This window comes from Monodon monoceros, unplaced genomic scaffold, assembly GCF_005190385.1.
Source record: "Monodon monoceros isolate NGI ecotype Baffin Bay Population unplaced genomic scaffold, NGI_Narwhal_1 Super_Scaffold_18, whole genome shotgun sequence".
Classification (NCBI taxonomy): domain Eukaryota; kingdom Metazoa; phylum Chordata; class Mammalia; order Artiodactyla; family Monodontidae; genus Monodon; species Monodon monoceros.
This window is the reverse complement of record NW_021703774.1, coordinates 100,767,330-100,793,790: the sequence shown is the minus strand read 5'-3', so window position 1 is coordinate 100,793,790 and position 26,461 is coordinate 100,767,330. Positions and strand designations below refer to the sequence as shown.

Genomic DNA, 26,461 nt, shown 5'->3' with positions numbered 1-26,461 from the left:
AGGATAAAGCAAACCTATTAGGGAAGTGATGACAGTTCTTTAGGATCTCATAAAGAGTTCAGAATACTTTCCTGGTAGGTTCAGGTCACATCTGTCCATGTCTTGGTATATTTGAGTCTGTGGGAGCTTGCTGTCTCTTGCTTTTAAGCCCAGATTCTAAAATTAGAACTAGCTTTGAACAAGCCATTATTCTTCATAAGATATTAAATTAAATCTCCTCTAACCTTAAAAGAGATTAAGAGCAATCACATAGGATAGTTGAGAAGGTTAAATAATTTACATTATGACAAATATAATTCTTTGTGAACTCTAACGTGTGAAGGAAATGTTATTATTCTCTGAAAGAAAGATGATGAAAAGTTAAATTTTTCAGACCCATTTTCGAGGGATAATATTCTAAAATAACTGTTTTTAAAATAGAGAAACCTGATAAAGTCACCATCAGATTCCACATTCTTAAGCAAACAAACATTTCAACCAGAGTTAACAAGTAGCTAAACTCTACGATTTTTCTTTTTTCTATTAATTATCCACTTACTATGGAAGGTTCCCAGTCAGCCCTGAGAAATAAAGCATGATGTACAAAGTAGGTTATCGTCCCTTTTAGAACAGTGGATGACCAGATGTTTCATGGGGAGGGGGTGTCCGACATTAGCCTCAAACTAAACTTAAGAATGCCTTTGCATCTAACAGACTACCTTTATGGCTTAAAATGAGACCCATAAAGTGAAATATGGCTAATCAGCAAAGCATAATGATTGAGAGCATTGACACTTGCACCAAACTCCCTGTGTTCAATTCCAGCTCCATTAATTCCTTAGCTGTATGACCTTAGGCAAATTGCTTGACCTCTCTGTGCTGCTATTTCTTCACCTAAAAAAACAGAATAGTACCTACTTTTTAGAGTTATTACGAGGAATAAATAAGTTAATACTTGTAAAGCACTAGTAACATGCTTGCCCCATAGTTAAAAATCATGCATTAGTTTCAGACAGGCCTTCAACATATCTCAGGAACTTTGCGCAGTCATCACCTGAGGCATCATGGGAACTTCTTCCTATAAAGATGGATCTCCCAGGCCTTCTCAAACCCTTTCCTTCCTGTAAAGTGCTCTCCATTGTTACCCTGGAACCCACTCCTGCCAGTGCTGTTTACAAATTGGACATCCTGCTCTTCTGTGGTTTGGAAATCCTCAAGAGCAAACTATATGGAACTATATGTAAACTCATCAAATGAGACCTCTCAGTTCTGTTTAGAAAGAGGTAGAGGTATGTACTAACATACTGAATTTAATTACAGTTTCATATTTTCACCTGGGATCAATTTTGTTCACCTCACAGAAAAATACCACACTCTTTAAGAAGGCTTCGAGCCATCAGTGCCCTAGAAGGCAGAAGGAAGCTCTTCCCAGTGGATGCTCCTGACCTACGTCCAGATGACCTTCTTATAGCATCTAGCATCTGCTGCCTTGTATTAAGTTAACATGCACATTATCTGAGGGGAGGGAGTGGGACTTGTCTTCTTACCATCTGAGAGCCTAGTCTAATACCTGGCACTTAGAAGGCACTACATAATATTTAATGATGAATGAACAAATGAATGAATCAATAAACACATTTTAGAGCATAATTTAATTTCTTCCAAGATCTACATTTTCTTCCAAGTTGGCCAGTATCTCCTGTAATCCAATCCTTTGGGTCATTCTGCCTTCCTTCCTAAATTACAGACAGTTTGACCTACTGGTTAAGAGCTCTGACCTATTGGTCAGAGTCAGTTGGACTCTCAGCTCTCCACTTACCAGCCTTAGGACCTTGAGCATGTTAAGACTCTATGGGCATCAGTTTCATCCACTGTAACATGGGGATAATACTTGTGCTTATTCCATCAAATGTCAAAGGATTAAACATGCCATATGCGTAAAACACTTAGAACAGTGACTAGCACATATAGTAAGTACTCTTTCTTTTTGTTTTTAAATTTATTATGTATTTATTTTTGGCTGCATTGGGTCATTATTGCTGCGGGCTTTCTCTAGTTGTGGTGCACAGGCTTCTCACTGTGGTGGCTTCTCTTGCTGCGGAGCATGGGCTCTAGGCGCGCGGGCTCGGTAGTTGTGGCTTGTGGGCTCAAGAACGCAGGCTCAGTAGTTGGGGCACACGGGCTTAGTTGCTCCACAGGATGTGGGATCTTCCTGGACCAGGGCTCGAACCCGTGTCCCCTGCATTGGCAAGAGGATTCTTAACCACTCCGCCACCAGGGAAATCCCAGTAAGTGCTCTTTAAGTGTTCACTATTATTACTTCTACCCTCTAAAACCATGGCAATTTTTCTCCATTCCCTTGGTTCCTATGGAAGGAAGGGTTTGCCTTTATTGTTCCCCACTGAAGTTTAAAGTCAAAACATTTTTTCTCACTGTTCCCTAAACATCAAACTGCTGGCATCCTTAGACACAGCCCGCCTCTCTTCCTAAACCAGCTTCTCCTGTCTGGGCACACACAAGCCCCATTAAGCTTCTCCTTTGCCACCACTTTCTTCCCCACCTGGCAACTCTACAAACTTCATCAGTCATTCTCCCAAAGCTCTTACTCGTATCATTATCGTGACCAACAACATCTCGATGGCTCACTAAACTCTGGCTTCAGCCGGACTTGGAGATACTTCAAAGTCCCCATATGATTTGGGAGAAGGATAGGGGAGCTATTTGTTTTGAAATACAGCATGTACTGAATGAGATGTCCTGTTTCCACATATTTGTTTACGCTAACACAAATCAACCACTCTCAGGCTTGCTACGGAGCTTGGTGAAGACCTCCACCGGATACAATACCAAAAAGGTTGAGACAGCTGCAAAGGTTTCTGTTTCCCTGGAGATGGAGTTTCATGGAAGACTAAGAATCACCACAGCAACCAGACTACAAAAACAGTCCGTGGGCTTCAGCCCCGTAACTCTGGTAAAGCAATTTGTACTCCGTGAAAGGCTGGGGCACAGAAGTTGAAAAATGATCAAAGTAAACACTGCTCTTCAAGCACCATTTTGTTGTGCTGATTTCAAGGCATCAAGTCACAGACAGCATCACAGTTCTGTTATGAAAGATGCACATCAAGTGCCAAGGTTTTGCTAGGCTGAACTAACTGCTCTGGTGCGAAGGTCTAGAGATAAACTCATAGCACATTTTCCAAAACAACCATTTCAAATTTGCTCTAAGAGCAGACCAGGGTAAAAATGTATGCCATTATATCAAGTTACCCTGCCCATGCTAGAACAGCTGTTGATCCCAACCCTGGATTTAAAAAAAAAAAAGAGAGAGAGAAAGAGAGAAGGTGATTTTTCTGATAAAATCTTAAACAGACTTTATTCCATACTGACCTTACCTGGACTAATTCCTATAAATTTAAGGAAAAATTATCTAAACCTTATTTAACACTAAGGGAGAAAATGACCTGTTCTAGGGTCTCTGATCTACTACCATCAATCTATGCTATAATTTAAATAGCAAATAAGAAACTATATAAGAATAAGAATATAGTATATTATATCTGTACCACATAGAAGCAGAAACTACAGAGTATTTCTTCATGGATTTATAAAAGCCTTCAATTTTTATTAACATGATTAAAGTTAATTATTAACTATGTTTATGATAGCTTTAATATACAGAACATTTTTATTTTAAGGAACTCAAAGTGATACATCTGTGTAGCCTTATAGGATCCTCAAAAGTTAGGTAAGAAAAATATACCATTATTCCCATTAGCAATAATTTATGGAAGAAATTCTCAGAACCTCAATTATATTGGTAGTACACAACCCACTAATAAAAAAAAAAATTATTGGTAGGGAGAAATCTGTAACTCGAATTACCCTGAATAGAACATTTAGAAATTTGATTAGAACAATGTGATGTGTACACACACATCACATTCCTCTTCTCTAGATGCATCCCACGTATAGTGCTGCTTCCTGAATCTATGGGGAAGAGGAGGTCCACTTGCACAAGTTCTGGGGTTTGAGCAAGATGCTCAGATGTAAATGTGTCCAGGGGAGTAGAAAGGGGGCGCTGTTGCTAGGCCCTGTGAGTGAACAGGGCAGAACAGGCAGAACTAAGGGGAGAGGGCAGGAAGGAGGGCAGGGAGAGCCTCGAGAGAAATGTCAAGACAGGGAAGGCAGGCAGCTTGGGTAGGTCTGGGGAACATTTAATTCAGATAGAGCTGAGGAAATATACAAAAGAATATAGAGAAATAAAGTTGGAAAGGTAGACTGGGGCCAGATCTCAATGGGCCGTGAAACCCAAGCTTAACTAATCAGTGAAGGCAATTGAAAGAAGAGCATGTAATATAATTCACTGAGATGTGACCATGGCTTGCCTCCTGATAAATAATGGGTACGTCAACTTCTGGCATATCAAGTATGACTTAGATAATCACATTAGTACATTAATTTATTAAATCCCCTTCAATCACTTCACTTTTTTGCCCAACAGAATATATGTCAGTAATAGAAATTTTTTTAAATCCCATTTTGTATAGGATCCCATTCCAAGTCTTATACGGTATCATTATTAAGGAATTACCAAGGAGTATCTTGCAAGGGGAGAAAATTAAATCTTAATCCTCAACCCCAAGTCTCCCAGACCTGAGGAGTTTGTTCCCTGGCTTTGTCCCCAGCTCATAGGCCCTCAATAAACACTTGTTGAGTTTGGGATATATTTTAACCACAGAAAATGAATAAACCAGGCAACTACTATGAGTTACTAGCCTTGAGCATTTTTACAAGGAATAACTCACGGGCCTGGTAATTCAGTCCTGATTATAATATTCTATGGAAAAATCTTTAAATCCCACCCTTAGTTCTCTACTGTCTAAGAAATGAACCAGCTCATTTGCTCCCTCTACTTTACTACCCCTAAAGTGAAAACAAGTCTCCATTCTCCACCCTAGGAATGTCTTCCTGAGATGCCCTCCTAAATCCTGGCAAGACCTAACAATAAGTTTCCAATATTTCCAGTACACACCTGAAACAAATTTTGGTCATAATCTCTCATACAGTATTCTTTTCACAAGAGAAAGCAAGTAAACGGTTGGTAAGCAATTTTGGAATGAAGATGAGATTGTCTGATTTACAGAAAACGATTTACTGTCTGCCCTTGGGGGGAAGTTAATTACCCTTGCCTGAGAAACAGAGAAAAGTAACTTTCATTATAAACCACAAACACTGGTGCTTCCCAAACTTGTCTTCTTCCTAGTGTAAGATTCTGGACATATCACTCATTTAAGGAAAAAAGTTCTGCCTAAGAACTTTTGGAATCCTACTTTGGGATTCAGTTTCCCCATAAATGAAGGGGCTAAACCAAAGCCTACCGTTCTTTGAGCAAGTGGTGGAGTCAGTAACAGTCTTCAAGGCAGATCCCTAGGAATAGACGTAGCTGATGAAAAAGAATGGGTTGATGTGACTGAGTCATCAACTCACAAATGCCAGGTCACACTAAATGATTTGTGTACTCAATTAAAAGGAGAGATTGACAAAAGTTTAGTTGAACCTGCCAAAGTGAATGCAAGAGATTAAAATAGAAGATTTTTCTTCTTTTAAGAACTGAAAATATTCCAAAATGAATTTATCAAACTTTTCAGACCAATGTGAGCATTTTTAGAGAATTTCGTTCTTTTCTTTTTTTTTTTTTTTTTTTCACTTTAACTCTGGGTCAGTGTATGCCCTATAGTCTTTTATGCTTGGCAGAAGCAAAATAAATCATAAAATTCTCAAGGCTAATCCTAAAGGTAGATCAAGATTTACAGGGTCTTTTAAAATAGGTAGCGTTGACAAGATTATAGTCCTAAAACAAGTTAATTTATTTGGTTTTGCTAATTTCTTTTAGATATACTTTTGAATAAGAGACCTGCATGATTTATTCTGAATTTCAGGAAGACTGGCAGATTTTTCTATTTTCTATCTTTCCAATAAATCAAAATGTGATTTAAAAATAAAGGAGTCAACACAAACATTATTACATTGTCAGGTTCTAAAAACACTATTTTGATGGGATAATCCCTCTTAATGAGGACAATGGTTGCTCTTGGTTAACCATAAATCATTAGGCTGAGATCAAGCCTTAGTCACTATAATTGACTCATTCAATGACTGTGGCCAGCTCTGAATCCAAGGTGTGAAGTTATGAAGTTCTCTCATTTTCCCCCCACTCTTTACTTCTTCCTGCCACTTTCTGAACCAACAAGACTTGGTTACTGTAAGCAGCACTGATAAAAAATCTGAAAGAAGAGGATAAAACACAAAATGAAATTTGTGTATAATAAAATTATTGACTTTCAGTGATACAGGAGATTTTAGATATAGTCTACTCCAAATATTTATTGTAAAGGAAATTGAAGCCCAAAGACATAATGGCATGCCCAAATTCCACAGCTGGTTATGGCATCACTGGGACTAGAACCCAAATATCCATTCCAGTGTTCCAGCTTCTACTTATCCTGCTAGTGGAAATTTCCATGTCTCTCCTTACAGAACTAATTCTCTGATACTGGAGAAGGTCTCCCTGAACCTTTAGAGTTCAGGGCCAGCCTTTTTAACCACTGGATAAGAACACAGAAACATAAGGAACACCAAGAAACAACTTCTCCCTCTGCAAAGTACCATATGATCTGACCCTTGACTAACTAATCCAATCTCCCATGCTTTCCTCCCTGCTCACTAGATTCCAGCCACACCGGCCTTCTCATTCACCTCCAACAAGTCACTTCCAAGCTTTGGGCCTTGACATAAGCAGATCTTTTATCTGCTCTATACTTCCCTTGGATCTGTGCATGGTTCACTCCTCTTCATCATTAATGTCTCTGTTCAAGTGTACCTCCTCAAGGAAGCCTTTCCTAACCACCCGAACGACCACACCTTCGTGTCACTTAAATACCTGGGTACCTCACGTTCAAATCAATGTAAGCATTACAAACACTGAAACTCTGCCTGCTTTCCCACTGTTATCTCCAGTCCTAGAACAATGCCCATACATGGTAAACGCTCATGCATTTTTAGAATGAATAAATGAATGAATGTATGAAAGACAAAGGAAAGATGAACCAACATATGGGGTGACTCCACGACATGGTGCTGGGAAATCCTTCCATTTATGTTTTTATAAAATGAAGGGAAAAGAAGGTGGATGTAGATACAGAAAGTTACCAGAAACCCTGTTGGCATCTATCTAAACCATATCTCACAGGCATTTCTTACAAAAGATCATTGCCAAGAAAACAAAAATAACCAACTTTCAGCCTACTCCAGATATGAAAGAATTCAAGATCAAGCCATAATATATCTCAAAGCTCACCTTATTCTGCCAGCAGGAGCCCTGCAGTGCTGAATTTTTGGGCATGTGAATGATACATTGTTTTACTGAAATATTTTCCAAGATTCCTTTCCAAATTCAACTCCATGGTCTTTTTTTTTTTTTCCCCTAAAGGGTAAAACACCAACCTGTTTCCAAGCTATTTGGTAATATTTTGGCACAGATAATCCGGTAAAGAAAGTTGTTTGTATAGAGCAGAGCTATCGGGAGTAACAGGACACCCCAACCTGCCCCTCTTTCTAAGCGCTTAACCTATAGATAACAACCCAGCTAGTCACATGTAATTCTTACCAGATGGCTATTTTATTGCAGCTCAAAGACCTCCAATATGATTAAAGTTAACAAACAACACTGGCAGCAATACTTAAGCCCACAGTTAAGAAGAGCAGGGAGGCTGAGATCATCTAAACGGGAGCAGGGACAGGGGGAGAACTTGCTACCCACTCTATCTTTGCTACCTTTGGCAAATACTCAAGGGGTGTCAGGACTGCCTAGTAACAGGTGCTTAATAAACACTGATTTAATGATCAAACAAATGTCTAAACGTCGGGAGAGCCCACCTTGCCCACAGCCACTCACTGCACATCGACCCATCTATAGGAGATGTATATGCTGCACATCCAAGCTTGGGCTCTACCGATTCCTTCCTAGCTGATGACCTTGGGGAGAATATTTAACTTCTCTCAGCCTCAATTTCTATCTCTGTAAACTAGTGCAAACGACTCCCTTGCAAGGGTGTTGATGAGATTGACCAGAATGCCAGTTTTCTTAATCCTCTGAGGAAGCAGTTTACCAATGTTTGTGGCTCCGATCAACGTGGTACCGTTACCTCCTGCCTACAGGTCCCTGGATTTTGAAGCTGGATGACAAACTGATTACAGCCGCACACACGACCCTTAGATTCCCAGTAAATAACCAGCGGCTCTTCTGCCATCCCCCAGCTTTCCCCTCAACCTTTGGGATTCGGGTCTCATCAAAGACCCGGTCCGAATGACAGATCACAAGCAGCACAAATGCGATCGATCATCTTCACCAGTGATTCCTGTTCGGGTAAGGCTAAGCCGGGCAGGCTCAAGTCTTGCTCTCCAAATTTCATTGCAATTTGGGGGAATTGTGTCCAGAATCTAACAAGAAGCGGTCCTGAGAATACCACATTCATTCCACACTTGACCCCAACACCACATCTGCTCTAAGGAGACCCCAAATTTCTGAACAGAAACTCAATCGCCTGCCTTTCCATCCTGGAGTATGCCTTCCAGAGAAACAGGAACACAGGAAGTGCTAAAGCCATGAACTCCTTCCAAGGCAGCTGAAGTCACTGGATGAGGTAAAGCTAGAGGTTTCTCTCAATCTGTGGCTGGGAAGTTTTATCTTTAGAGGTCTACCTAAATTGCCCCTTCCAGCGTTAAAGATTGAACCAATTCATCTGGCTTTGAAGACCTGCATCAGTACAGCTGGGCACCCATTCTCCCACCGAAAACACCAATGGGCAAGGCCATCAGACACAAGCTTTCACAGCTGCCAAGGTACTTGCTGTCCTAACTTGGTTCCTACTCCTCAATTCGTCTGTTTTATTTACCAGCCTCCTCCCCTAGTCTTGGAAAACGTTGCCTCTAGCCCTCAGCCAAACCACATCCCTATTTCAAACCTCTCCAAATTCTCACCTCCAAGTAGCACACCCGGATCCAATTACTCCAATGCGCCTCCCCAGTCCCAGCCCCTTCCAACACGCCTGATTCCTTAGCACTTGTGTTTATCTCCACCCAGCTGCAGTTGATTAAATCTACTTGGTTCCATTTCTGTCATGTATGTTTAGGGCAATAATATGTTTCTATGTCTCTGTCCTCTCTGTTCACAGGTGGTGTTCTTTGCCGGGGTCCGCACTGCGGAGCCCGAGCTCCGCGGGTTGCGGCCTTCCTCCCTCCCACCATGCTTCGCACTGGGGGACAGTGCTCGGAGTCGGCGGCCCATGGCTGTGCAGCTGCCTGGTTCTAATTACGTGGGGAGGGGCCTTCGCTGGAGCAAACTGAAATGATTCGTTCCTCTAATCTTCTGTATTTCAATAAATGAAAGAGAGAGGGAGAAAGATTCTTTGCGTGTACTCTGTCTTGATGAAACAGTGAGCTGTTTGGGAAATCATGAAATTTCTACTGTGCAAGGCAGTAATATCTAAGCAGTGAAACTGAAGAGCATTTTCCCAAGTATTTGGAGGCCAGATTGGCCCCCGGATCTGGAAATCCTACTTAATACAGGTTTTTTTCAAAACACGTAAGAAAACATATCATTCGTTTTTAGGTGGTTCCTAACCCACTGTATGCTGAGGGTTTCTTTGAGGATATTTTCTAGTTTAACAATTCCAGAAACACTTGCAATTCTACTTTTCAATGGGTATTTTTCACTAAATGCAAGTTATGCTGTTTTTTATTTGGAAGCCTGGACTAATGTATTAAAAAAATATGCCTTAAAGTCTCAATGTAGACTCAAAACAACAATAACACTGAAAGAAATATTAGATCTCAATCTTCCCAACCTCTCCATATCGACAAATGAAGAAACTGACTCACATGGGTGTACAGATTTGCTCAGGTTTAAATAGTATCTTGATAAATGAAGAACCAATCATTTATTAAGATGCACAATGCAGTGATCTATTTTCTACTCCTTGAAACCTGGATTAAGTAACATTACCTTAGGGAGCTCCCTCGTGGTCCAGTGGTTAGGACTCAGTGCTTTCACTGCAGTGGCCCGGGTTCAATCCCTGGTTGGGGAAGTAAGATCCCACAAGCCGAGCAGTGACCCCCCAAAACACAAAAAACATTATGACTGAACCATACATACCAATATCAATAACCAAACATTCCAGAAAATATAATTAATATAAGGAATTTCCAAATAAAAAATTTCTAACTCAGTCCATTGAATAAAGCTAAACCGCTACAATCAACATATTCACTGTTCATTCAAGTATTTATTTCACATATATGTATTGAATGCTTACTATGTGCTGGGTATGTTCTAATTACTGGAGATAGTGCACAAAGTAAAACATCTCATGGATATTCTAATGCAAGGGACAGACAATAAACACAACTAAATATAAATATCAGGTGGTGATATGAGTTATTTTTAAAAAGTAAAACAGGGTTTGGAGACAGTGGGAGCAAGGGGATATGGTTATTTTAAATGGGGTGGTCTGTGAAGGCCTCTCCGTAGAGGTAATGGCTGGGCAGGGACCGGAGGAAGGGAAGGAACAAGGCCTGTGAATAAATGGGGGAAGTGCTCCAGGCAAAGGATGAGAGGCAGGAACATGCTCTGCACCTTTGAAAGACATCTGGGCCAACAACTGCAGTACTGTGAAAACGGTGAGTGATGGGAGAGGGGGTGAGAGTTACACTGGGGATTGGGGACTTTACTCTAAATGTAGTGGGAAGCCACTGCAGAACATTTGAGCTGGTGAATTTTGTGATTAGACTTAAGTTTTTAAAGGATTATTCAAGCTGCTACGTGGAGAATAGATTTTTACTAGCTAATAAGGATAGTCGCTGACATTTATTCCAAGCACTGTTCTAAGCACTTGTCCCATTTTAACTATTCAATTGTCAGAGCAACTTCTGAAGTAGATACTATTCTTATCCCCATAGAGGGAAAGTGAGGCATAGAGAAGTTAAATAACTTGCCCAAATTCAGCTCATAAACAGTGGAACCAGGCTTCCAACACAGGCAGTCTACCTCCAGACCCTGCCCTCTTCAGGGACCTGGGTTAGGGGTCCACTGTGCCTCAAGTAAAGATGTGATGGTGGCTCAGACCAAAGATGGGGGAGGTGTAGCAAGGGTGGGAGAGTGGGGGGCCAAAGGTGGGCAGATTCAGAATATATGTCTATGGTAGAATAGATAGGATTGGGCGTGACATCTGAGAAAACGTAGGAAATCATGGATGATGCCAAGGATTCTGGCCTTGGCAACCGGGTAGTAGAGTCCTTTACAGAGATGGAGAACACAAGTTGTGAACAAAATGGGGACAGGAGGGCTGCATGGAACTCAAGATAATCCCCCAAACTAAGGTGATATGGGGAGTGAGTGTATTCATTTCCTGTGGCTGCTGTAACACATTACTAAAAGCCTGGTAGCTTAAAACAACAGGAAATTATTCTCCTATAGTTTTGAAGGCCAGACGTCCAAAATCCGTGTTACTGAGCCAAAATCAAGGTGTCAGCAGAGACGTCAGAGTCTCCAGAGGCTCTAAGTGAGAATCCGTTCCTTGCTTCTTCCAACTTCTCATGGCTGTTGGCATTCCTTGGCTTGTGGCCCCGTCACTCCAATCTCTGCCTCCATGGTCACGTGGCCTTCTCCTCTTCTGTCTACATCAAATCTCTGTCTTATAAGGACATATGATTGCATTCAGAGGCCACCTAGATAATCCAGGAGAATCTTCTCACCTCAAAATCCTTCAATTAATCACATCTATAAAGACTTTTTCCACTGAATATTCATATAGTAACATTCACAGGTTTTGGGGATTAGGATGTGAGCATATCTTTGGGAGCCATTATTTAGCCTACCAGAGTCAGGAATACATATAATAAGAAAACTAATAAAATCCACAATGGACAAAGAGTTGGCAAAGTTTATCCCTTTTTCACGTGAGAATTTGATCTTCTGTTAACTCTCTTATCTCTATAACCCTGGTAATCTAGAACAATATGTCAACTATAATAAAAGGCCACTTGCTTATAATAAAAATTAACCCTGGGATTGGTAAATTGTATGGGGATTGGAAAATTTTTAAATATCTGATAAGAAGAGATATTTGGAGGCTTCTCTGAGAGCAGAGACTCTTGTAAACCGGCATGTTTTTCATGGACATCATGGAAAGTATTCCTATAAGCATAGTTGCCTATTAGGTCCTGGGAAGTATGAGTCCTCTAAATCAGAACACACACACACACACACACACACACACACACCACGTAGATCTAGCATTTGAGCCATCAGTTGGAGTGCTCCAGATGGCTGTATAAACTCATGTGTACGTAGCCGCAAGCATCAAAAAAAAAGAGGAAGGCCATGATGCCCTGCTCCAAGCTGCAGCCCCTACCCTATATCCTTTAATAGTCTGAAGCCACCTGTGGCCTGTGATAATCTCTTGGGTCTAAGTGTTTATCTGAACCCAAGAAGGCCGCCCCCGGATGTTTGCTGCCACATGTAATACAGATATCATTTCAGTTTAATGATTTCCATTTCTTCCACCACCAAACTCTTTAACATAGTTACCAACAGGGAAAAGGAGTAGCACATTTGTTCCATCTAGTCACCCTCTGGTGGTCTCGCTCATAAGCAGTAAAATGGCTAAAAGGGGCAAAGGGAAAAGAAAACGTGGAAAACACAAATTAATAAATTCATAAAAACTGAGTTGACTGTTTCCTCAGGCAGGAGAAGTGAGTAGAACTTTAGATGAATATGTCATGCTTCCTTCACTATGCCTTCAAGAGGCCTATCCTACAGGATTAAATGCAAAAGTCCCAACTCACATCTCTGCTGGAAATGTGCAAGTGTGCTCGTTACTCAGAGCCAAGATAAAGGATAAATCTTTATGAGTACCATAAGTATGAGTCATCAAAAATAGGAAACACATGTAGGACATATACACAGTAATAGTACCAAGCCAGGAAAAGTGTTTAGGAAATGCATATAAGAACACATGGCAAAAAGAGGACTAAAAATTACCCTTGTACACTGCTCCAAAAACATCAAAAAAAAACCTCACAGCAAATCAGGGGTCCATATCATTCTGGTCTCTAATAAACATAGGTCATTTCCCTACTTGGAAATAGGCTTATTTTTAAATGCAAAAAGGAGGAGAACTGAATCAAGAAAAAGTAACTTGGAGTAGGCTTTGAAAGATTTTATGAATTGGGAAATTTGAACAGCTTCCAACTAAAACACTGGGAATTAGATATTATCGGCATTAAAGCTGAACAAAAAAGATCTTTTCAGAGAAATACTTGTGCACAGTGGTAAGATTACCATTTCACTGAGATTTTCACTATCTTAACAACCAGGGGTGATAAGGGAAAAAAAGGTGGAATCTTCAACCCATATGAAAGTAGGAAACAAAAGAAACAGCAACACATGTACTAACAACATACAAAGAGCAATAAAGGGCCAGCAGCAAAGCCTCTAAAGGCCTCTCGGCTCAGCAGAAAGAGTTCACACTGGGGAACACGCACCCTCTGGTCAGCTGCACCAGATGACAATTTGGGGGGTGTTCAGAGTAGAAGGCAGGGTAATTGGCCCCCAAAAGTCCTCTGGGGCAGATGACGGAGGCAAAATGCCCACACATGACTCCACTGGAAATTAAGCTCTTCAGTCGCCTTGGATTTTGGAAGATCCCCAAATCTGAGACTCAGCACGGCAAGCAAAGGAGACCTATGTCTCACACCAAAGCCTGCACGTCCGTGTCCAGATGGACCCTGGGCTCCCTTAGATTTCAGCTTTCTCCTTTATCTTCAGAGACTACTCTCTCCCAAGGAAAGCCTTGCCTACATGTCTATCTACTTGAGGCTGAGAGGAGTAAGAGAGAAATGTGTAGGAGTAAGAGAGAAATGTGTAAAGTATTGTTTTTAACTTCATTAAGGTTTAAATTTACCAAAGACTTCAAGAAAAGTCAAGGTTCTTTAGGAGCTATTCTGAGGTAGGAATCTCATATAACTTCCACCTCACAAAACATCCAACCGTAGACCAGAAAAGACAACAGGAGCATGACTAGAGCTGAGAAGTGAGACACCTCATTTTCCTCTGCCTCTCATTTCTCAGTCCTCTCAGCAGCTGCCATATCTCTTTATTCCTTTCTCCCAAGGCACCTGCATATGCACTTAACATCCCTAGGAGTCAGGCCTTGTGGGGGGCTCACCTCTTAAGATATGAACGCAGCTTCCCTTTAAATCAGTGCATAGGTGCTAGGCACATGAAACCTACAGCCACATCACCAACTCGCTGTGCAAATTCAAAAAGAATCAGATGCGTGTACACCTGTATCAACAAATAAAGATTAAACTTTAATGTGCACAGCGTGGTATTTGGGCTCTAGGCAAGAATTAGGCTATTACAGTGATCCTGAATCCTATAGCTTGCTCTCCTTGGCTTATTGTTAGACCCAGTAACACCTAATCTAGTCTCTCTAACTTCAAAAGAAGCCAAATCTTACCTGCAGTTTGCCTCTTAAACCAAGGGATGTAAAACTTCTAGATCTAGTCAAAGGACTCTGTAGTTCAGGTGGAAAATGCCGTAAATATAAAGTACTATTGTATATCCAGTGATAAACCATAATGGAAAAGAATATGAAAAAGAATGTATGTATAGGGCTTCCCTGGTGGCGCAGTGGTTAAGAATCTGCCTGCCAGTGCAAGGGACACAGGTTCAAGCCCTGGCCGGGGAAGATCCCACATGCCACGGAGCAACTAAGCTCGCACTCCACAACTACTAAGCCTGAGCTCTAGAGCCCACAGGCCACAACTACTGATACCATGTGCCACAGCTACTGAAGCCTGCACGCCTAGCGCCTGTGTTCCTCAACAAGAGAAGCCACCGCAATGAGAAGCCCGCACACTGCAACAAAGAGTAGCCCCCGCTCACCGCAACTAGAGAAAGCCCTCACACAGCAACAAAGACCCAGCGCAGCCAAAAGTAAATTAATTAATTTTTTTTAAATGTATGTATATGTATAAACTGAACCACTTTACTGTACAGTAGAAATTATCACAACATTGTAAGTCAACTATACTTCAATAAAATAAATCTTTAAAAATAAATAAATAAATAAAGCACTATTGTAGGGTGTCCTGGACTAGAACCCAGATAATGCCTGACGACTGTGGGCAAAGAACAATTCCCAGAAGTCAAAAGTACAGCCATTTCACCTGAGTTTTAGCATTCTAACTCAGGAGAGCACTCAGAGCAAAATCCCATCAGAATACTAGCAAATGGCACTAAACTAATGAAAGACAATTGATTTCTTTAAAATTAACCTCATTCTTATGAGTTTAAAAGGGCTATCTAGTACCTGGGTGTTGATGTTTTAGTATTTCAGACAAGGCCAAGGAGCTTCAAGGAAAGGGCTATTTCAATTAACCACCCGTCTAGCTGAGGTGCCTGGGCAGCCTGGAAAGGAAAGCACAGAGCACACAACTGCAATGGAAGCCAAAGCAGCAGGTCTTCCAAACAGATTCAGATTCCTGTATCTTTAAGACCAGACCCTCATAAATGGATTGCTTCTGCTGGACACCATGCTTTAAATAAACAGACTCTTCTGGCCGACACACAACTTCCTGTAGGGTTCTGGTGGGTAAAGCTTGAAAAGGCTGCCAAATCCAATGACCAGCAACTTTAGAGCTGACTTAGAAAACAAGCTACAAAGACTTGAGTCCAGAGTAAACAAAGGAAAAAGCCACATTAAACAGGGAACAAATTACTATACAGGCAGGGATATTTTAAGTGCTCACTGAGCAAAAAACAAAATAAAAAAATCAAGTTATTAAGAATTTAATGATACAGGGTAGAGTAAAATGTCCTCTTTCAATTGGAGAAATCAGTTTAATTAATTCCAGCAACATTAAGAATTGGCCAGGAATCACCGCCTACATCATGAGGACAGATTGTTCTCAATGGCCCAACTTCAAACCAGGCTCAGCTCAAATGAGCTACCCAAGGGAGTAGCATGGAGTCAAAAGCCATTTATAGCTTTTACCCATCTGAGGGAAAGGACTAACTAGTGTACTAGCAGAGGACTAAAATCCATAAGAGTAAAGAAAAATGTGGGACTTCCCTGGTGGGCCAGTGGCTAAGACTCCACGCTCCCAATGCAGGGGGCCCGGGTTCAATCCCTGGGCAGGGAACTAGTTTCCACATGCTGCAACTAAGAGTTCACATGGCGCAACTAAAGATCCCGTGTGCGGCAACTAAGACCCGACACAGCCAAATAAATAAATAAATATTTAAAATAAAGAAAAATGTAACAAAAACTCAGAAACGGGCTGACACAGAGATCTGGAGAATATACAGTAAATTGCAGTAGCATGAGATTTAATTAGAAAAAATAAATCAAAGCCATAATACAAAGTGGAGGACACCTGCTCAGCTATAGCAGTCAAGGGGGACTGGGGACAAAACACCAAGTCCACTGATATAATGAAATCAAATAAAAGTACGCTGTGGAAAAGGGGAGGAGCTTAAGAAGACTTTGATACTTTAACGTCCTCAGCACTATGCAAAAACCCAATATCACAATGCGAAAGAGTCCAACTTGGCTCCTGGCCTTAAGAAGTCCACTCACCAGCTGACTGCGCAAGATTAACACAGGTGATTCAGCAGCGAATAATACAAAAAAACATATAATCCCATACTCTGCGGAAGTTCAGACTGGAAGGGGCGGGGGGAGGAATTCAGAGCAACATTTAGAAAAGAGGGAAATGGAGGCGGATAAAGGAATCAGGAAAGGGTGTGCTGAAGAGTTAAGACTTAACGCGTGGGCTTCAAACATGGCCAGGATTGAGAGAGTTAAGAAAGGAGTTCAGGTGGAATTAAGAAAAAGCTGTGGGGCAGTAGATTCAGCTGAAAGGTCAGGGGTGAGGCTCAGGAATCTGCACTTAAGCATTTCCAAGGGATTCAGATGCAGGGGGTTCACGTCCCACACACACTTGGGGAAACACTGATCCACAGGATTAAGTCCAAATCCTTACCTGTTCAGCCTTTCCAGCCTCATCTTCCACTCCCAGGCCCCAGCTCGCCCCCATCACTGTTCCCATCACTGCCCCATCCTCTATTCCAGGGGTTGGCAAGCTTTATCTGCAAGTAGCCAGACTGTAAATATTTTGGGCTTTGTTAGTCTTGTTACCCTACTCAAGTCTTCTACTGTCATGAGGAAGGGGCCACAGACAATACATAAACAAATGGGCATGGCTATGTGCCAATAAAACTTTATTTACACCCCCCCCAAAAAAACCCTTTATTAACAAAAACAGGCTTCAGACTGATGAATGGATAAGCAAGATGTGGTACAGCCATACAACAGAATACTGTTCAGGAATAAAAAGGAATGACATAACTAATACACGCTACAGCATGGATGAATCTCGAATGCATTACGTTAAGTGAGAAAGCCAGTCATAAAAGTCACCCATATTGTGTGGTTCCATTTATAAAAGATCTCTAGAATTTCAGATCTATAAAGAAAGTAGATTAATGGTTGCCTAGAGCAGGGGTGGGAGCATGGGGAATGGGGAATGACTGCTAATGGGTACCAAGTTTGGGAGTGCTAAAAATGTTCTAAAGTTAGATTGTGGTGGTAGTTGCACAAGTCTATAAAAGACACTGAAAACCACTGACTTGTACGCTTTAAACAGGTGAACTTTATGGTATGAAAATTACATACATACAAAAACGGGCAACAGGCAGGATTTGGCCCAAAGGCCATAGTTTGCCACTTCCTGATCTGTACATCAGCCACACCATGTACAAGGAAGAACTTTCCTCCACACATGGTTTTGCTCTTCCCTCTGTGCATGTTGAAGCCTCCCTTCTCTTCTGCCCAGTAACTTCTACTTGACTGTCAAGCCCCTCATCAAATGCTCTCTTCTGGATCCTTCCCTCCCCTGCAGATAGAGTTACCACTCCCTCTGTTGGGCTCCTGCAAACTTCTGTTAATTTTATAACAAATAATGGTCATATTATTTGTCACACTGTATTAAATTTATTCTCCCTCAACCCCCAATAAGTGCTGAAGATATAAAGATGAGTAGGAATCCAGCAGAGTGTCTACCTAGTATACAGTAGGTTCTCAACAAATAATTCATTGAATAAGTCTGTAAATGAATGGACAAATGAATCAATTATAGGAGTATTATTTAGAGAAAATCAGTTTTATGAAGTGGTCCACAAGCTGAACCAAAAGAATCAGGGCCTAACGCTGGAGGCACCAGTCCCAGGAGACTGGTTAAGGAGCTGCAGGTAAGTGAAGGGAAGCGTAGAAATTCGGGAAGTTCCAGAGGAATGTCAATAAAACTTGGTGACTGACCAAATATAGGGTTTGAGTGAATGGTTCAAAAGTCCCCAGATAGATGGTAGCAGTGCCATTGATGGGACAGGGAAGTTGGACTGGTAAACCAGCATGGAGGTAAGGAGAAGACTGGCTTAGAAAGGTTCTTAGAGTCAATTTTAGAGATAAGAGCTAGTGTTTGATTGTTTATTGTATGTCAGGCACACATGCCAGCCCTAAGGGGGCCATAGAGACTTCTCTCAATCCTCAGTGAACCCCCTAAAAAACTACTATCATCTCCATTTTACAGATGAGGCAACTGGGGCTCAGAGAATTAAGTAACTCCCCCAGAGTCACACGCTTGGGAAGTGACAGGGCTGAAGTCAGCCCTCTATCTGACACCAGGTAGAAGCACACTGATAGCCACTCCTCCACAGCACAGCTCAGGCACCTGGGAGCTTGAGGTAAGACATGAGAGGCAGGGAGCTTTGGAGACCCTGGAGAGAGTTTTGGGAGTTGCTGGCATGGAGGTGACAATCCAAATCCTGAGAACAAACAAGCCACCTCAGGGAGAGTAGACAGGGGAAAACAAGGGCCAAGGACTGCACTTCAGTCAAGACCCCTGAGAAGGAAGAAAGACCAGTTGGGAAAGAAACAGAAAAACTAGGCAGTAGAAAGAACTCTGAGATAGGAGTCAGGGTCCCTGGGGTCCAGTCCAGCACTGACACCAATTCTTGTTTGACGGTGAATAAGTCATCACTTCACTCCCTGGCTCTACAAGGTGGTTAGGACTAGGTTGTCTCGAGGGCATCTCTCCAGTCCCAGCATCCTATGAGTTGGGTCAAAAGGGCATCTCCAGAGACTAGTTCAGGAGAGCAGAAGTCAGGTTGCAGAGAGGAAAGAAGGGAAAGGCAGGACACACAGACTCACTCCTTCAAGGTGTGGGATAGGCGAGGAAAAGAGAAACAAGATAGTACAGAGAGGCGATCAGCAGGGCCAAGTTCACACATGGCCTCTTCACTGTGGGAGAAAGGAAAAGTAAAATAATTAAACATGTGTCTAATTTTCACAGAAATATTTAGAAAACACAGTGAGGAGTGGGACTCTTGAAAGTAATAAATTCTTCTGCAGAATTTGGGCATTTAAATCAGAGGTATTAGCAAGTAAATTGACATTCTCAAATAAAATGTCAAGGAAGCAAATCAGCAATGGAAACAAGAAAATACAAGCTGGATATCTGGGTACTCTGCAACACAAACTGGGCCTTTGCCCAATCGGCACATCAGGGTCTCAGATTTGCACACCCGCTCCTTACTTTGGTCTGTTGCTTTCTTAAAAATACTTTCCGAAAAGTCACATTTTCAAATGTGGAGGGTGCTCCTAGAAAATGTTAGAAACATTTTCTAACGACAGTTTTGGGAAATTATACAGTCTTTTAAAAGTCAAGAGAAGTTACCATGGCAACAACAGTATGGATCAGGGTTGTAACCCTAACCTCCAAAAAGACAAGCACCACACTGGTTGGAAAATGCTGCTGCTGGACAAATTTTAGAAGGAGTCAAGGCAGCCTCTCCTCTAGGCTGGGGAAGAGGCAATAACGAGAGAGGCTCTTTCAGTGTGTCAGCTCCCAGCCAGCAAAGAACATAACTGGCATTACCTCATGCTAAAATGGCAGAGTCCAACCAGGCTCAGTCCTTCTGTGGGGCAGGGGGCATGCTTTCCCAGGGCAATGTTACTGTGATACATGGCAAAGGTTAAGCCACATGGCTAACCAGCGTGTTGGTGGGAACGTTATAACTTCTTCACTTCCTCTTGTGTCCTAATTTTTTGCTATATCTCGATGTTTACTATTATCGCTCTGATTTCTGCTTTCACTTTTTTCTAAGATTCCAAGACTGGGTTTTTGGAGAGTTCTCATTTGAAAGTTAGCTGTAGCTTCAGATTGAACATCTTGCCCCAACGTGTTAGAAACCATCAATGACTGGCGTGGCCAGTTCTACCCGGCCTGCATTGCCTTCCGTGGAAACAGCAGCCGGAGGTCTAGCGGCCTGGCTAGCCCCACCCCACGGCCTGACTGTTACTCTGTCCAGTCCAGGCCTGGCAACTTCATACTGCACAGCAGGGTGTCATCATTTAACCTGCACGGAGTATCTTCAAGTGAAGTGGCAACTCGTTTTAAATCATGTGACTGTCCTATTCATTTAGGGCCTCCAATCCTATGTAAGAGCCAGGTTCAGTGGCCTTTCAAGTTAATGAAATAATTTCCAGAACAACAGTCAAACGAATGGGGGAAGGGAGGAGGAGGGGAGAGAGGGAAAGAGGAAGGGAGAGAGGAGAGAAGAAAGGGAGAGGGAGAGGGAAGAGGAGAGAGAGAAAGAAAAAGGGAAAGAGACAGAAAGAGAGATGAATGCCTTTAGAGAAACGTGACCCTCGTTGTCGGTGTAACTTTCTCATAAATCTGCTGTAGGTCTGTGACAAAACGGCCAGTTCAAAGATAACCTTACCTGTCAGCCTGGGGTGATTTCCAAAACAACTTCCATTTAAACAAACACCAGGCAGTGTTTACACATGGAAGGTGTTTGTTTAGTAACTGAACTTCATCAGTATAGAGTGTCTGTGTGTGAGTTTACTGTGACGCTTGCTTATTAGCACAAACTGCACACAAGATCTCTGAAATATAAATAGCCTTGAGTTTGTTTGAGGTTTTTTCCCCAGTATATACACAGGACTAGCACTGGGAAGTCATTCATGAATAACAGCAGAGGGGAAAATGTCCCAGATAAGAGAAGGAAGGTAACTAGTGTGCTAGTGTTCATTTGGTATTCCTGCTCTCACGTGTATACTCTCCAAAAAACAAGTCTTGACATTTTTTATCAGTTCTTTTAGTTGTGATGGGTAAAGGTAAGACACACACCCATTCCCCCTACCCCTGCACTGTTCCATTATACTTTTAATAACTGAGGGGAAGGGGAACAAAAAGAGAGAAGTTGTCAACCTACTAACATTGTGGAAACGGGAAAGATGACAGATAGATAGATAGGTAAGTAGGTAGGTAGTAGCGCTCTCCAAAATGTTTAATCCCTGAACTGCAAGATTCCTCAAAGTAAGCAAAAAAGATGTCAGGGGCTTCCCTGGTGGCGCAGTGGTTGAGAGTCCGCCTGCCGATGCAGGGGACACGGGTCCGTGCCCTGGTCCGGGAGGATCCCACATACCGCGGAGCGGCTGGGCCCGTGAGCCATGGCCGCTGAGCCTGCACGTCCGGAGCCTGTGCTCCGCAACGGGAGAGGCCACAACAGTGAGAGGCCCGCGTACCGCAAAAAAAAAAAAGGTGTCAAATCAGATGGCAAAGTCCACACACTAAAGGTCCTGTGTTTCACGCATAGCAGGAAGAGTCCCTTAATGTGTTTGTTCTCCCTTGTCACACAATTCAAGCAAGTTTGGTTACAAGTCATGGATTACTAGCAGAAGACAGGTGAGTTACTTTTTGTGGAGGCAGTTGAAAGCTTTATTTGGGGTGGCGGTGGGGGGAGGAAAATGATCAACTGTGAAAAACAGATGGGAGGTGACATTTAGTGTAGGATTAACAGCCACATAGAGTGCAAGGGCTCCTGAGCTTAGTCCTGCATTTTATAATTACTGACACTTGACGTGATAATCTTCTAAGTCAGAAAGGAACAAAGAGACAATGGCACACGAAAAAACACCCTCACTACTGCCCCAAAGCCACAAGGAAGGGAACGAAAAGGAACTCTGAGCATCAGAAAGAGCTATCACAAGCCTAGGCAGGAAACCCAAACCTTCGGTGAGAGATCTGCTGCCTCGTGGAACAGGTTGAGCCAAGTGAGACAGGGTGGCAGGTTTCATAGCTGGGAGCAAGGTCAGAGCTAAAGGTGAAAGGGAAGTGGACTGACGTGTGGGAAAACCTTGGACTGTAGAGTCACACACGGGCTCAGAGGTGGGCTGCATGCCCCAGGGTCTGCCGTGAAACCTCCCTAGGCCTCCCTCCCTTTCCAGCCGACAGTGAGGATGGGCGGCGACGGCACAGGTGCCCGCAGCTGGCACTTCACCACCACTGTGGTCACTGTTACTGTTATTTGGGGCCTACGGGAGCTGTTAAGAGGCAAGCAGAACCGTTAGCATTAGGCTGTGTTTTCTTCCTTCTCTTTCTCCCAACTGTGGTCTCTCCCGCCCTCAAACAGAACCAGGGAAGGAACAATTGTATGCCACAGTCCTCAGAGAAGGCACCAAGGAAAAGTAACTTGGAGCCACATGTGTGATTAACCGCATATCCCATGTGGCCCTGCCTGCCAAGAAGCCTGCCGAATTGCTGCCAAATTTCAAACTCAGTCGCACCCACCACATAACGCATGTGGCTAACAAACTGCACTTCGCTTTTGTCCTCATTTCGCTTTTCTGCTTACATTCTTGGTATGTCTATTGTTGTAAGCCCATCCCAAATCCCTTTTTGGAATGAAGCAGAGAATAAGTAAATACATACAAGAATGGAGGGTTCTGAGCTTTCTGAAGGGTGAGGATAAAGTTATTAAACCTGGCCCCTTTCCCATGACCATGGATCCTCCCAGATCCTCACTCCACCCCTACAGCCAGTCTCTGGCTTGGCACGCCCATTAACAGTCGCTTCTTCAATGTCAAAACAAATACATAAATTCAAACGTCCATATCTGTTATACACATACGTACTGCTAACTAAGGGCTTTTCATAATAAGCGAGCAGTTAGATAGACGGGAAATAGAAAAGAAGCATCGCCCGGAAAAAGCAGGTCACAATAAAAATTAGAGGATCGGAAACAAAATTGTTGCCATTCCAGCAACTAATGAACGTATGTTACTGTAAACAAGGCTCTGGTGGTGCTACAGCCCTTCTCAGGAATCAGGAGACACCCAGAGGGACTGAACTCAGGGGTATGGGCAGGGGATGGAGCGGTGGTCAGAACAGAGTAGGGGCAGGAAGTGAGGGAGGGGCGGGACATTTTACCTTGAAGTTAAAGGGCACAGGCAGCTGGTTTTCATAGGGTGAAGCTGATGACATCTCCCCACTTATTCTAAAAGACAAAGTTGGTCTCTCAGGGCTGTTTACCCTCTTCTGCCCTCCTCTGTCGCCAAAGAGTCTTTTTCCAGTTTCCGGTTCACTTCCAGGACTGTTGTTTCCAAAACCAATGATTACAAATGAGAGGTGTGGTCTCAGATGAAAAATACAACTACAGGTCTGTGCTGTCCTGATGAGAACCCAGCAGGGAAGTCAATGGCAAAACCATGCTTTGCCACAGGGGGCTTTGTATACATTATTGTAACAAGTATGTTTCTGATACAAATTCTCTGCTGGCCTATAAAATTGTTTGTCTAATTAAGTATAACTGTTTCCCCAAATCTTGTCAACCTGCTGAGGTTATTACTTCCAGGTGTAGGCTCTGTCACCTCCGCCACACAGGAAAGGCAGCAGCCTCTCCTCAGCTGAGGAAGCTTAAGGCGCCCGGGAGGTAGGAATTTAGTAAAATGTTAGAGAAGGGATGATTTATAATAGATCTTAATGCTAATCCTGCACCAAAACAAGCCGGTCGGGGAGGGGAGTGGGGCTAGGGTTGATTTAGTAATTCCCTCACATTTAACGAGGACATCATGAAAAACAACGACTTCGGTCATAAGAGTCAAAGTAATTATGGCTTGGAGCCAGTAGGGCATTCTTTTCTAATTTATAAGCAACAACATTTATCATTTCATCTTGAAAAATATTTGCCCTTAATATTTCGTAGAGACATGCACAAAGGCTGCCTCTGGTCCTCCCACTATTACCTCCAGAACTGACTGGCTGTGATTTTTAGCACAGACCATATCTAATAGCATATCTATAAAAATCAAGTTATCCATTGAGAATATCAGAAAGAGTTGAATGGGTTTAGGTTGGAAGAGGAAGCAATCCTAGTTTTTTTTTTAAAAAAAAAGTGGATATAGTTAAGGTAAATTTTATGGGTAATTAATATACCGACAGGTTGAATTCATTTTTTAACAGCTTTACTGAGATAAAATCCACATGCCATAAAATTCACCCATTAAAAGTACAACTCAATGGTTTTTGGTTAGTCACATGTATTGACATTTATCAATGGTATTTACTAGATTCATATTCAATTGTGGAACCATCATTATAATTTAATTTTAGAACATTTCTGTCCCCCCAAAAGAAACTCTGTACTCATAAAGTCAGCCCCCACGTCTCTCTTTTGCTCTTCAGCCCTAAACAACCACCAGTTTACTTTCTATCTCTATAAATTTGTCTACTCCGGACAGCACGTAGATTTTGTGCCTGACTTCTTTCACTCAGTGTAACGTTTTCAAGGTTCATCCACGTTGCAGCATGTATCAGTATTTCATTCCTTTTTGTTGCTGAATAACATTCCATTGTATGGACATATGTACCACATTTCATTTATCCATTCATCAGCTGATGGGCATTCAGGTTGTTCCCACTTTTTAGCTATTATGAATAATGCTGCTGTGAACAATCGTGGACAAGTTTTTATGTGGACGTATGTTTTCCTTTCTCTTGCGTATACATTTAGGTGTGGAACTGCTGGGTCATATAGTTCAAATGATTTTAAAAAGCTGTTGGCATGGCTGCAGTCCTGTATCTCCAGAGTCACATGTGAAGAACATGAGAGATACTTAATTGTTCAGGTTTTTAAACAAGTTTTAGAGACTATCTCCCGTAGGCCCACTTTCTTTACTTCTTCACTGAACGTACGACGTCCCTTGATGCCAGCTAATTTTCCGTATCTTCAGTACAGCCATGTCTATTTTGATCTAACATAGTCAATATAAGTGTGGGAGAGCTCTGCTGTCATTCCTTGAGATATTCTTCTTTTGCTTCAGTAGTCTTATGTGAATCTATTTTCAGAATCAACAACAGTACCGCACAATTTAGCACGCAGAATTTCTGCCGCTTCTGTAATCACTCGGACTTGCTTTTCTTTCTTGGTTCTTCTGAGAGAGCATATATAATATGAGTAATTATTGCCGCTAAAGAATTGCTGGAGTCAGCAAGGCTTCATAGGAACTGCACTTCCTCCTCCCTTCCTTTCCCTCCCACCCAAATTCTCCCCCATAAGTTAAGAATTAAAGACGCATTACTGGGATAAAGAAATCCAACCTGAAATATGTGTTGCAGCAACAATGGCAAGCAACCACGAGTATTAACGATAATTTCCAATGTAGCTGGAAAGGTTAGATGATTTGTCTTTGAAATGAGCCAACTCTGCACACTTTCACAAGATTAAAATCAGTTTGCTTTTCCTTCTGCACACCTCACCTCTCCTATTCCTACCCACCCCCCCACCCCCAAAAAGAAGAGTGGTTGAGGCACATAAACAAACAGTTTGGGAAATTAACTTTCCTGACCAGAAGAAAGGTCAAAGATAAATTCTGCTCTATATTAGTTTTTCTACACTTCACTGTGATCATGGTTTATTGTGGTTTCTCTCTTCCTGAAGAGCTAATAACTGAGTGATAACATTTCTGACAAAGAAGCTTAGAAACAGAAAGAATGACAACTGTGTGTTATCTTAAAAGAAGCAGGGGGACCATTATCCACAACCCAGGTCATTTATGAGCCACAAGAAAGAGGAGGCCATTTCTCTCTTATGGTAATGACCTTGGGCAAGTGAGTTACCATTGTGCCTGTCACCTGTAAATTGAGGGTAGTAATAGGACTTCATGGAATAAGTGTATGAGTGCTTCAAACAGGGCTGAGGATAGAGGAAATACTGAGTCACTATGAGCTTGGGTCATCATCACCACCACCAAGACCACCACAGTCTTCAAGAAGCTGCCTGGATAACATAAGGAGCTACCCGCCCCCAGTGCTTTCATGCACATACAAGGTACTGCCATCCTTATTCCAGAGTGTTTCTGTTTCCTCTGACTCATCCTGCAGGAGCAATAGGTCCACAAGACAAAACAAAGAAAGATGAAAGACAGGGCACAGGAGAAGATGAGGAAGACATTTTACAATAACAGAGAAATGGCACCTTATTTTGTTTTTTCACAACCATGCTTTAAAAATG

At 42.2% G+C, this 26,461-nt stretch overlaps 1 protein-coding gene across 5 annotated transcripts in view; it reads right to left on the bottom strand.

Moving 5' to 3' along the window:
• Positions 1-26,461, bottom strand: part of TGFBR3 (transforming growth factor beta receptor 3) — a 207,248-nt gene that overhangs the window by 87,102 nt on the left and 93,685 nt on the right. The gene's annotated exons all lie outside the window — the stretch shown is intronic.